Here is an 11,996-nt window from a genome sequence, read left to right as displayed (position 1 = left end):
TCTGAGAACACTAATCCCATCATGACCCATCTAAACCTACTATCTCCCAAAGGCTCCACCCCCAAATACCACCATGTTGGGGATTAGGCCTTCAGCATATAAATTTTGGAGGAACACAAACATTCAGTACATAACATGTATGCTGAAAAGTCCATTTGCTCTGAATTGTTTCTATGGCAGCTTTTGGGCTGCAGAAAAGTAAAATGATCAAGCTAGGGATCCACTCTCATTTCTTTCAAAGGCTAAGCATGAAGAAATATGCGAATAAAATAAGAGTAGATATGGAGACAAAAGGTGGCACTAAGAAATGGAGAGGAAAAAGAGGAAAACAAAGTTAGGAGATTGTTTGCACATTAAGAAACACAGTAGACAGGGGTGCCTGGGTGGCTCAGTCCATTAAGTGTCTGCCTTGGGCTCAAGGTCATGATTCCAGGTCCTGGGACGGAGCCCCACCTCCAGCTCCCTGCTCAGTAGGAAGCCTGCTTCTCCCTCTCCCCACCGCCCTCCCCCGACCCCATGCTCTCTCTTGCTCTCTCAAATAAATAAAAATCTTTAAAAAAAAAAAGAAACATGGTAGGATTCAATATGACTTGCTAGCTAAAGGCTCAGACTTGAAGAGAACTTTCAAGCAGACACCCCACAGAATTCTTCCTATTCTGAAAAGGAGTTCATTATCTTAGTATCAGATAATTATATTTGGATATCTATAAAGATACATTTATAACAATCAAAATAAATGCAATTGACCTAAGTCTGACAGATTCTAGAAAGGTTTGCCTTTCTCTTTTCACCAAATCTGATCTGCCTGAAATACTCTCACATCAGGATTATTCTGTTTAGACAAGGCTCTCAGACCTTTTAAGGTACCTTTGTTTCAACCAGTAACTTTAGCAAAAGCTATACTCACACCCAGGCTCTGTACCTATTAGCACTAGAGACAGTGCTCTGAACTCTATATGCTTTAACTTATCTGAATAATGAGGTTATAAATACTTAGCTCAGGGGACCGTGAGAATTTCTTAAAGTCTATGAATATGAAATAAGGTGCACACTCTAAAGTTATGCCAGTTACTAAGTCCAAATACCCCTGGAATAGGTGACACTTGAAACAGCCCTTATTCTTTTAGGCAGAGGCAATATACAAGGCAGATTCTTCTGTCAGAGCAGGTTTTCACTGTACATGGCAGCCTGAGCAGGAAGGATTAAGGAGGAGGATGTTAACAAGGGGAAACTGGGACAAAAGACCCCATTATATGAAGAAATTCCACTGGCTCAGAATTGTGTGTTGGTAAAAGTATACTTTTCCTCTGGGCTCGGATTCTTGGGGTGGGTAGAGAAGAAAAAAGGGAGTAGAAAAAAATTAGACTTGGTTGAGGTCAAGACAGGTCAAGATGTCAGTAGATTTGAAAGGGGACAGATTTCCCACTAGAGTAACATTTTCAAACTGCATGGCCACCTATGTTTACATCACTAACTGCATCAGGGGAAACTCATGGGTTGTTTACATTTCTACTTAAGAAGTTAATCCAGGCCTAGTGTGTGGACTCTATCTTACGGAAATGCTAAAAAATAATGTGGTCCAGTGTGAACTTTTATGTTGTCCTCTAGAACCAGAAAGCATGATTGATCTTGCTTCTATTATAATTCACATGAAGGTTTTTAGCCTTGAAATGACTGTGAGTAATTTGTTCATTTTATTAGTTTTTAAACATATTAATTGGATTTATTATTTTTTAGAATATACTTATTGAATTAGTAATAAGTAGACACTTTTTATAGTCTGGGATACAATTATTAAAGTCCCTTTGGGTCATGGTAAGAGTTGTACAAATCTTACTACTTGTAGAGTTTTTCTGTTTTGTTTTCTGTTTATTTGGGGAAATTTAAGCTACAGAACTAGGCTCTGCTTGTACCACTCATGACTGCAGAGCATTAGGTCTCCAGTTTAAACCTTTTTTATCACTTGAGAGACTTGACTGGAATAATGAGATATTTTTTAAAAACTATGAAATTTCATAAAGTACCTGTAATATATATGCTATCTATTGCAAGAGGAGGTTGGAGGTGGAAAATGAGGAGATAACAGAGATGATGAATAAGTTTCAGGAATTTTAGGCATTCCCAGAATCATTATATATGATAGTGAGCAAGTGATATCAAGTACCATTCCCATCCACCAAAGGAAGCTGATAGTACACTGGTCCCTATATATAGTAGCATTCCATTCAAGACTTCACTGTCTCATCACAAGCTTAGCTAAGAATCCTCTGGCACAATCCAAAGCACATTGAAAGAGTGGAATGCAATTTTTCAGAATAGACATGTTGCTGGTTGAAAATATATACCAGTGGAATACTTTCATGATCAAGTACATCATAGATGGATCAGTAGAGGACAGTTAACTTAAAGGATGTGATTTTTTTAATGAGCTAAAAATTTCTTTCAATAAATTTGCACTGAAGCTTAATGTTAAGAAAAAATGAGTTTCCTTATGAGAAAGCTGAACACATAGGGGAATCCCCAGCCACAAAATTATAGCATAGATAAGGAAAGTTTGTTTTGTTTTGTTTTGTTTTTAAGACTCGACAGTTATTTCAATCAAAGCAAAGATATTAGGATGGAATAAGTAGTTGTCTCCCTTCTGATGTTAAATATTTAAGACAGGAGCAAGGAATTGAAAATAGGAATTTGAGGAGAAAAGTTTCTATTACTTGGGACATTAAGGAACTTCATCCTGGCAATGACCAGTTTCAACATAGGAGAAAATTTTAAAACCGAGCAGGATGACAGAGAGAGGCACCAAATCTCACTGTACAGATAGAATAGAAGGAGCTGAAGCTTGTGAGGGCGCAAGGCAAAGTGGTCAGAGCCTCTGTAAGAAGGTTCACCAGCTCTTCAGAGGTGGGGGTGCAAAAGGCAGTAAGGGCAACAGGGAGCAAGACTGTGTGAAAGAAATTGGCTTCTGGGGTGACTCAACATGGTAGGTGGAAAGTGGTCCGAATGTAGAAGCAGACTTGGCTTTTGGACTTGGGAAAGTATCAGATTGCTATAATTGATTTAAAGTAAAAATTACATATTGGGATGGGCTTACAAAAAAGGGGGACTTCATTGCACTTCAGTATGTATTATAAAACCTGCAAATCTGATTTTTAAGACTCTCCATGAGATAGCACGATCACAAGCTCATAATGGAAATGTTTTCTATGGGATGATACAATTGTAGTATCTCTTGGCCAATTTAGAACAAACATACAAAAAACAGCAACATTACTTCAAAGAAATAGAGGATGAAGTTGGAGTGAACATCTTTTCTTACTTTTCTTTTAGAATTTTGTGCTTTTTCATCCTAAGTGTGAGTACATTAGAAAACAAAATTATTTATATGTTTTCCATGTTGATACAATTTACACACACAATTCTCCAAGACAAAAAAAAATATTTCTATGCATTTTTAAAAAGTAGAGACAATGTATTACAATGCTGAAAATTACCTATGAGTAGTATATTAATGGGGTGGGTTTTTGTATGTCTTCTATGTAAATTACTGTATTTTCCAAGTTCTTTGAAACAAACCTTTATTACTTTTATAATCAGAGGAAAGAGAAGTTGTTATAAAAGGAAGTTCTTTTTTAAAACCACTTTATTGAGGTATGATCAAAATACAAAAAGCTGTACTTATAAAATGTACACAATTTCATGAGTTTGGAGATAAGCATACCGCAGTGTATGCCATAAATATATCCATCACCTCCAGAAGTTTCCTCCCACTCTTAAAAGTTCTTTTGCCATATATACTAATTAGCAACTATTTTAAAAATTCCCATTAATCATTAAATATACCCCATAGTTGGAACCCTCTTGCACCATTGGTGGGAATGTGAACTGGTGCAGCCACTCTGGAAAATGGTGTGGAGGTTCCTCAAAGAGTTACAAATAGACCTGCCCTATGACCCAGCAATTGCCCTGCTGGGGATTTACCCCAAAGATACAGATGCAGTGAAACGCCAGGACACCTGCACCCCAATGTTTATAGCAGCAATGTCCACAATAGCCAAACTGTGGAAGAAGCCTCGGTGTCCATCGAAAGATAAATGGATAAAGAAGATATGGTCTATGTATACAATGGAATATTACTCAGTCATTAGAAACGACAAATACCCACCATTTGCTTCAACATGGAGGGACCTGGAGGGTATTGTGCTGAGTGAAAGAAGTCAATCGGAGGACAAACATTATATGGTCTCATTCATTTGGGGAATATAAAATTAGTGAAAGGGAATAAAGGGAAAGGAGAGAAAATGAGTGAAAATATCAGTGAGGGTGAAAAAACATGAGAGACACCTAACTCTGGGAAATGAACAGGGGTGGTGGAAAAGGAAGTGGGTAGGGGGTTGGGGTGACTGGGTGATGAGCACTGAGGGGGGCACTTGGCGGGATGAGCACTGGATGTTATGTTATATGTTGGCAAATTGAACTCCAATAAAAAAATTAAAAATTAAAAAATAATAAATAAATAAATAAATAAATAAATAAATAAATAAACCCCACAGTTGAATATATTTTAATATCATACCAAGAGAAAGAATATTCTGATTTTTGATCAACAGCAGAATATTCTGTGAAATAAAAGATGGATTTAAATAATCTCTGGGGCACCTGTGTCTCAGCTGGTTAACCATCTAACTCTTGATTTCAGCTCAAGTCATATCTCAAGGGTCCTGAGAGCGAGAACCCCATCAAGAATGAGCCCAGCGCTGGGCTCCGCACTGAGCATGGAGCCCACTAAAGATTCTCTCTCTCCCACCCCCCTGCTTCTTCCCCTCCCCCACGCATAATCCCCATGCTCTCCATAAACAAAACAAAGAAAGAAAAAGAAATAATCTTTCTTTCTGATTAACCTAATATAGTTAAGAGCTGTTTTGAGTAGGCCTTTGATTCTGTGTTTTAAGTATTCCAGGCCCACTCTCTTCTTAGACTTCAAATCCTGTGCAAGTTATTCTGCATACACATAGCTTTAGTCTATATGCCAGATTTCATTACAGCTTCAAAGATAGTAGTGTGGGCATAGGGTAAACTCAAGGACACCAGAAACAATTTTTCCATAGGTTATATAAATAAGTATTAAGAGAGATTGTTTGGTCTCCTTCTGTATCTTTACATACAGTGCTCTTATAATAAATGCACGCATAATTCAATGCATTTAACTTCATCATACACAGCCCCCCCAAATTTATTATGTTAATAAACACAATTTGATCCTCACTGATTTTAATCAAGCCCCTTGTTTACTTCCCTAACTTTACCCAATCTTGCCGATAAGTTCCGCTGAGAAGGGATCAGCAAGGTTAAGAACTTTCTCCAAAAGCATTTCGTATTTCTCTGATTACAGAGAAGAGAATAGAACTGGCTGAAGTATGGAGAATGCTTCCACGAGCCCAAATTTATCCTCAAAGGTGTGGTTTAATTCTTCTCTGCTTTGTCACTGCATACCTAGGGAGGATTTAATCCCCAGATCCAGACACATTAACAGCTCCCTAAGCACTCATTCTATATACAGTGTTGGGTCAGTAAAACCTCTTGACACTTCACTCCACGGGTCAGCACTGTGCTTGTTTGCAGTCATGTCTGCACACTGTCCTAAAGGGAAGGACAGCTTATACTCTTCTGAGAAAAATTAAAATTCAAATATAAACAATAGCGGATCAGTTGCACTGTTTTTGGGAGCTATTGCCAAATCCATCTTGCTTTCCAGTTCTAATATGAAATAAGGCTGTGTTAGCGTTTTCCAGAGAAAACGAATATATATATTCTTTATATTTATATATATATAAACTATATTTATATAAAGTTTATGTGTATATATATATATATATATACACATATAAACTACTGGCTCATGTGACTATGGGGCTGAGAAGGCCTTCAGTCTGTAGTCTGCAGGGTGGAAATGCAGGAAAGCCAGTGGTGTCACTCCAAGGTCTGTGCCAGAGTGTTGCTGGTATAAATTCCAGCCTGAATCTGAAGGCCTGAGAACCAGGACTGCAGAGGTCAGGGGAGATAGCTCAGGTCAGCCAGGCAGAAAGTATGAATCCAATCCAACCTTCCTTTGCCATTCCCCACCACACCCCCCCTCCCCCCCACCAATTAAGGCCCTCAACAGATTGGACGACACCTACCCACATCAGTGAGGATAATCTGCTTACTGGGTCCATCCATTTAAATGATATTCTCTTCCAGAAACACCCTCATAGACACACTAAAAAACATTTAATCAGATATGGGCATCCCATGGCCCAGTCAAGCTAACAGACAAAATTAACCTCACAGCGGTTTTTTTTTTTTTTTTTTTAAGATTTTATTTATTTATTCATGACACAGAGAAAGAGAGAGAGAGGCAGAGACAGAAGCAGGCTCCATGCAGGGAGCCTGACACAGGACTCGATCCTGGGTCTCCAGGATCAGGCCCTGGGCTGAAGATGGCACTAAACCTCTGAACCACCTGGACTGTCCAACCTCATGGGGTGTTATATTAAGCTAAGCTTTTGTTTGAAGGACTAGTTATGAAGAGGTGATGAGCAGGTTTTTTGACTAACTTCTCTTGATTTTTTTAAGGATACCCTGAAATCCTGGCCAGCTGACTTTAGTCTTATTGTTCTCCTCCCATCACAGCAGATGTGCTCCTATCTTTGGGACATTTACTAGCATTCCAGCTGCCTGCACCGCTCTATCTCCAAGGATCTGTAGGGCTAACTCCCTCACCTCCTTTCCATCACTGATCAAAGAGGAGCTTTCCCAAGAGGCCTATGCTGACCTTCCCATGTAAAATCACAACTACCCCTACACCTGATTCCCTTTACTTTGATCTCTTTATTTCTCCATAGTATCTATCACACGTGACATAGCTGTTTCTCATTTACAATGAAAATTTTAAAATTCAGGCCACTTAAGTACAGAATGCCAAGCATCTGGCTCTCTGACCAGATTGGCTGGCTTTTCAATTTTTAACTAAATAGTTGGGGTAGCAGAGTTCTATCCACCTACTTGTTGTGTGTTTGAAAGGTAGGAAGACTTGTAAATCTCAAGAAGGAAAAATACCTTGTCAACTGCCTTGTCTGAAAAAAAGTATAGCACCTGCCAATGTTGCCCAGGATTTTGGAGGCTGCCATCATAAAGTTAATTGAATGAGTATCAGGCTTAATCTACAACAGGTCTATTGACCGCTCCTACATCCAACACCCACAAATCGTAACTAGATTCTATACCTGGCATTCTTGCTGGAAAGGTATTTCTGTGCCATGCTATCGTGGATATATGAACTGTTCAAGTTTAAGTGTACTGGTTAGGAAATAGAGCAGGATGAAGTCTCTTTTCATAGGACTACAGTTCAATTTTTCATATGGAAGGAACACCATCCCCAGAATTATTCTTTTTTAGTACCTGTGAAATTACCAAACATTACCTCAGTGTAAAGGTTTTTGGTGGGTATTTATACAGAACTTCCCTTTTCATTTGAAATAATTCGAGTTGCCAAAGATGTTATCAAAGGATTGCATTTGCTGGTTGTTCATTTTTCAGATGATGACATTTGCTTTAGGGATAACTAAAATATACTGAATAAGCTACTTTAAAATATAGAAAGAAAAAATATTAAGTATTGCATTCAACCCTTTGCGAGGTAAGTTTAAAAACGTTTAATCAATTAGGACAATCAACCTCCTTCCCTTAAAAAAAGACCTGGGGCTTCTAATTCACTGTGCTATGGTCAAATGGAATGCTTTATAGGTAGATCCTCATAAATAGCAACAATTCTCAAACTAAAATCCAGATTTGTTTTTGCAATTTGAGATATTTTGAAAAGACACATTTCTATTTATTTGAAACTTACCTACCTTTAAAGATGTAATCAGATCTCAGTGATAATATCCAGATCACAAAGAAGACAGTTTAATCTTAGCCTCAAATATATCCTGTAAGCTTCATATTAAACTCTGTCGTGACCGTCAAAACTTGGCACAGTTGCAGAAAAACTCAGCTTTGTAACTTCCCACATAAGCAATATATGCCTAATACATTATTCTGGCTCTCCAGAACTAAGTGTCAAATTACACTTGCAGCTGTTGTTTCGCTGGTAAGTCAACAGCCTCAGGATGATGACATTTAAAACACAGTTGAATTATTAAGATGGAGACTTATCCAGAACAAATGAGATGAACTAAAATGCTTCGGGATGTGGAGTCAGAGGGAGGCAATGGCTCCCATGCTGTTGTCACCACTTTTTCAGCTGCCTAACCTCAATGGAGTTATTTGAGTTTTCTGACCCGAATGTCCCTATCAGGAAAATGAAGAGGATAAAACTTACCTTGTAAGATATTGGGGGACTTAACCGAAATGAGGGAGATAATTCACCTGGCGTGGGAGCAGGGACTTACAGGTTCTCAGGAAGTGGTGACTGTTACACATAGAAGAGGAAGCTGAGACTGATGGGAAGGAACAGAGGAAGAGGCTGGTCAATCAGAATTGAGGCCAGCTTCCTCACCCCTCATGGGGCTCCAGCCGCTTGCCCGTGCAGGCTAGAGCTTCTGAGAAGCCACATGGCACTGAAGTTAGGCACTCCTGCAAGCCTACCTAGCTCAGCACCAAGCATTTGAAGTGCTTTTGATCCTTCCCCACCAAACCGGGAGCATTCATTCTGCATATGATCAGAATACCATGTATTCATGTGGTCTCAGCCATCTGTGGTCAGCCTGGGCATGCCTGCAGAACTCCGTAACAGTTGACTAATGACAAAGCATGTTCCATTTGTCAAGCTGCAGTGATGAAAATACCAATCATGCTCCAGCTTGTAGGATGGCCTCCGACTGTGGAGGTGAACTGCCCCTCCAGGCATACCGACTTCCATCTATCCTCCCTTCAAGCCACCTGGAGAATTCCTACTCATCCTCCACATGTAACACAAATGCTACTTTCTTTCCGTAGCCTTCTCTGACCTCTGTGTCACAGACAATGGTGAAAACTCCACCCATTAGCTCATGATACTGTGCATAGCTCTATTATATGGCACTCCTAGTGCAGTCTTCAAATTACCTGCTTACATAACTGTCAGCCTCTGCAACGGTTGTTAGCTTTTTCTCTTACATCAACTTTAAGGATTGTTTGAAATCTTGGGTTTTGCTCGCTAAAGTGCACATGCACACACAGGTGCACACACACACAAACACACCCCTAAGAGGATTATATACACCTTTAAAAAAAAGTCAATCGTAGGGATTCACCATTGATCCGATGTTAGGAACTCCCATTTCAAGACCTTGTGCATCTCCATTTATGTTTTCCTTGCAAGTCACAGTGACCAACACATTGTAGGCATCTGATAAATGAAGCAACGAGTGAACGAGTAAGCATCTACCTAAAGGAAAGGCAAGATTTTTCCTAGAAGCATACACAAAAAATTCACAACTATTTCAGATAAATCTAGATGTTAGAGAGTCTCTGGAGAAGTTTGGATTGCCTCATGCAAACCTTTCTAGACTTCCTGAACTAACCCTATTTTGATTCTCTTTCTTATGCCGCTGTATAGTGAAAACTATGGTGGAGAGCAAAATTAGTCACACTTGGTTTCTGAAATCCAAGCTACAGCAATTTTTCACAGGGGCACAGGTTAAATGAGGGGAGATTTTTTTCCCCTTTTGGCCTCCTGTTTCTATTATAGACCATTCAAAGGCAAATGGAGATGCATGTGTTTTGCCCTTTTGGGAAAATGGTGAAACCTCATCTACCAGCCTTGCCTTACTCCTCCCATGGCTGTTGCGTGGGGTCACAGCCACAGGCTCCCCACTGAAGGTGGCGAGCACCTAGGAGAAGGCTACCTAAGGATTGTAGGAAAACACTGGGGCATGGTGGGGTATGAAGGGTATTTTGTTCAGCTTCATAATAATGCCCTGCTTCTCACTGCCTGTAAGAGGCACTCATCCTTTCTCATACCTGACAGGGGAGGCTCTCATCTGCCAAAACCTGAGCCTGGCTTCCAAGTGTCAGTGTGGACAACTCCTTGGAGAAGGTGCTTTCCTACCTAGAAAAATTTCTTATTTTGTCATTTCTATGGCATTTCTTTAAGACACATTCTTTCCTCTTCAATCTTTTCACAATATGCCTGCTTGAACAAATCTCAGTTTGTTCAAGAAAAAAGAAATGAGAGCAAGAACAAGATAATCCAGAAGTATTTTTCTTTGAGGGTGCACTTCACCTTCTCCCAGGGGCCACTGGCAAACCACCTCTACCCCTTGTGGAGGAACACGCGTTGGTGAGAACAGCTGCTCCCCAGCCCTCCTGTGAGCAGCTGGAGGTCTCTAGTGGAAATCCAGAGCAATCACAGCCTTCTCAGGTATGCTCCCTATGGCAGACTGGGAGGGTCCTGATAGCTAAAGCCCATGGCCAACAAGAACTGCTGGCAGAGGCCGCTTTCCAAATACATAAATATGCGGGTTGACTAGAATTCCATTGGCCACATGTCTCCAGCTTCAAAGGTCCTTGGGATTTTAGAGAGCTGATTGGGATCAGACTTTGAAGAAAGAACAAAAGGTGAAGCCAGTCCTTGCTTCTTTCTCTTCCTTATCTGCTTGGAAACTGTTTCTAGTTACAAAGGTTATAATTCCAGGAGCTGTGCAAGTATATTACAAAGGTGAGATCTGTTCTGCCACAAATTGGGAGCAGTGTGAGACTATGTAAATTGCCACAAGGGCAGCCTGGTGGCCCAGCAGTTTGGCACCTGCCTTCAGCCCAGGGCGTGATCCTGGAGTCCTGGGATGATCGAGTCCTGGGACGGGCTTCCTGCGTGGAGCCTGCTTCTCCCTCTGCCTGTGTCTCTGCCTTGCCTCTCTCTCTCTCTCTCTCTGTCTCTGTGTGTGTGTGTGTGTGTGTGTGTCTCATGAACAAATAAATAAATCTAAAAAAGAAATTTAAAAAAAATTGCCACAAATTTGTCAAGAGCAAGAGGCTTGTAAATACCCTCACTCCAGAACAGCAGCATAAGGATGAGAACTTTTCCCTACACACAAGATGCCTAAGTGTTGCAGATTCTCCTTATCAGGCAGCACGACATTTTAACATCTTTTTTATTCTTTTCTGTTTTCAAGTACAGGAGAGCCACATGAGTCTTTTGACAGAGAAAAGACAACCATGAATACATGAAAAAAAAGCCCATTACTGGACTAGCATTCATTTGCGTAGCCAAGTTCCAGTTCAGGGAGAAAGGTGCTCCTCACACATAAGTCAGTGATAGCTTTTAAATCTACCCTTGGCTGTTTGGAAAGAAAGTCTATTCTAATGAATAATGTAAGAGTCTTTCTGTTTTCCGTCTTTGGGGATAGAATGTGATTTACTTCAGTTAAAAAAAAAAAAAAAAGAAAAAGTAAGTTGGAGACATCTGGCCCACCGGGTGCTGATAAAGTCATGGTGAAGAAAGCGTGGGTAATTTGGAAACCAGGTGGTTTGATCTTGTCAGTTTTGACTGCACTTACCAAATCTAAAACCTGCTCTTGCCCTATAATGGCTGTGGGCCTCGAAAGTGTGGAGATTGGGTTTTGTCACCTCCATTGGCAAGACTGAAGTGTACCACAATAATGAATAAAAGTATATTTCACAGCCTAAATTAGGAAATGAAACCATCCCCTAGAATAGGTAAAGGAAAAACATCAATGAAATGGGAGGATTTTCGTAGCAACCACAGCAACAAATGCCTCTAAGCATTATTCTGGGCTTCAGAATGTTTAGATTCTCTTGAGCCTCCCCTGTAGGCTCCTCCACAATACTGCGTAGTTCTTTTTTTGTGCTACTAACAAGTCTTGTGATTGCCTGTTAAATGTGTATGTTCCTCACTAGAATCCATACTCTGCTGTGTGTGGGAGTGTCAGCCCTGTGTACCTCCATGTCTGGGATGCCTGGTACACTGTAACACTCCTTAAATATTTGTGAACTGCATTCATAGTAAATACATGACC

The sequence above is a fragment of the Canis lupus genome, chromosome 5 (genome assembly GCF_048164855.1).
Source record: "Canis lupus baileyi chromosome 5, mCanLup2.hap1, whole genome shotgun sequence".
In the NCBI taxonomy this organism is placed as follows: domain Eukaryota; kingdom Metazoa; phylum Chordata; class Mammalia; order Carnivora; family Canidae; genus Canis; species Canis lupus.
This window is presented reverse-complemented; position numbering follows the sequence as displayed.